The sequence below is a fragment of the Microtus ochrogaster genome, unplaced genomic scaffold (assembly GCF_000317375.1).
Source record: "Microtus ochrogaster isolate Prairie Vole_2 unplaced genomic scaffold, MicOch1.0 UNK73, whole genome shotgun sequence".
NCBI lineage: Eukaryota > Metazoa > Chordata > Mammalia > Rodentia > Cricetidae > Microtus > Microtus ochrogaster.
In genome coordinates this window covers 1,344,802-1,347,129 of record NW_004949171.1, presented here as the reverse complement: position 1 = coordinate 1,347,129, position 2,328 = coordinate 1,344,802, and positions in this window count along the sequence as shown.

Genomic DNA, 2,328 nt, shown 5'->3' with positions numbered 1-2,328 from the left:
GTGTGTGTGTGTGTGTGTGTGTGTGTGTGTGTGTGTGTGTGTGACAGGTATCTGGAGCTGTGTTTGCAGCTGGTTGTGGGTTTCTGGGAACTGAACTCTGGTCTTCCGGAAGAAGAGGAAACACTCTCAACCTCTGAGTTATCTTCCCAGCTTCCACATTTTGCCAGCTAATGGAAAATCTATGAAAGGGCTTTTGCTGCTATAGGCTGGCTGGGACCTCAAGTTTCGGATGTCGTCGTTGTATAGCCACGGTAGCTGAGCAATATTAGCATTATTGCCAGGAAGGAGACTCTATATTATTGATAATGCAACAGTGCCTCCATGTGGCCATGAGCTGGAATATCAGTACAGAGATCAATTCCAGTTCTCCACTGATGTTTGAATAAGGGCTGACAACTCAGTTCTCAGAAACTGAGAGGGATTTCTAAAACTTGGTGGGTGGACCAGCAGCTTTGTGAAGATTCCGTACTTCCTGTTTGTAGAGCATATAGAAATTTTAATGGTTAATTTGATAAATAAAAGACACTAAAACTTCTTTTCTCTGGTGGCATTTAAAGTCACTGTCAAGCCAATGACGTAAGTCAAGTGTTCATCAGGACAGTATATATCCTTGGCATTTCACAATCTATAACTTTATCAGTTTATGACTTGTGATTATATTTAATATACAAATTAAATATATAATAAATCTATTTATTTATTTATTTATTTATCTATTTATTTATTTAATTATTGAAGCTGGGTCTTGCTATGAAGCCTGGAACTCACTGAGGCTCATGTTGGTCTCAAAATTGATATTCTCATGTCTCATCCTCCCACATTCTAGACCCAGAGATCTGTGCCAGCACATGTAGCTATAATAACATTCATTTAGTTCTTCATATATAGCTAAGTATTGGTTATTGATTTTTTAGAACATGGTTAGTAGAGGCCTACCCACCACCTCCCAGCTCGGGTGGATGGGTGCCACCATGACGAATAAATATATGGAGTGGAGAGAGGGGAGAGAAAGAGAAGAAGGCCATGCCTGGGTTTGTGGTCCTACTGCAGCTGGAGTCTGAGCTGATGTCCGAGGGCCAGGATGAGCTGGCCCCACCCCCTGCTGGCTGCCACAAAAGGCTATCTATCCCTTTCCTAGGTATCCTGGAAAAGCTGGTCCCTGTGGTGTACAGATGCCAGAGAACTTTTCCTGCCCCTCTCTGAGGCTGTGTGGGAGAGATGGCCCCTTATGAACATAGATACAAAAAGCACTCAATCAAATACTTGCAAACTGAATCCAAGAACATATCACAAAGATCAGCTGCTATGGTCAGTAGGCTTCATCCCAGAGATGTAGGAATGAACTCAATATATGAAAATCAATGAATGTAATCCACTAAATAAACAAATTGAAAGATGGGAAACATGTGATCATCTCATTAGATTCAGAAAAGGCCTTTGAAAAAAATCCAACACCTTTCATGATAAAAGTCTCAGAGAGATTAGGGATACAAGGGACATAATCTCAACATAATAAAGGCTATTTATAGAAAGCCTATAGCCAATATCAAATTAAATGGAGAGAAACTCAAATAATTCCACTAAAATCAGGAACAAGACTCTTTCTATATCTATTCAGTATAGTACTAGAAGTCTTAGCCAGAGCAATAAGACACCTGGAGGAGATCAAGGGGGATACAACCTGGAAAGGAACAAGTCAAAGTATCATTATTTGAAGATGATATAGTTTACATAAGTGACCCTAAAAGTTCCACTGAGGAACTCTTACAGCTGATAAACACTTTTATCAGCGAAGTAGCTGGATACAAAATTAACTCATAAAATTCAATAGCTTCTTATATACAAATAACAAATGGAATGAAAAAGAAATTGTGGAACTGACACCTTTCACAGTAGCCTCAAATAATATAAAATATCTTGGGGGTAACTCTAACCAAGCAAGTGAAAGACTTGCAACATAAAAACTTCAAGTCAACAAAGCATGGAACATCAAGTTGTGACAGAACCAAGCTCCTCCCCCTGCATTGAGGCTGGGTGAGGCAACTCAGCATGGGGAAAAGCCAGTCCAAGTGCTGGGGAAAGGTCCTGATCCAACTGTTAGGAGCCCCACAAACAGACCTAGCATTACAATTGAAACACATAAACAGAGGACCTAGGTTGGTCCCATGCAAGCTTCCTAGCTGTCGGTCAAGAGTCTATGAACTCCCATGAGCCCAGGTCAGCTGTCTCTGTGGGTTACACCTTGTGATCTTCCCTCCTAGTACAATCCCTCCTCCTTCTCTTCAGCAGAACTTCTGGAGCTCAGCACAGTGCTTGACTGTGGATCTC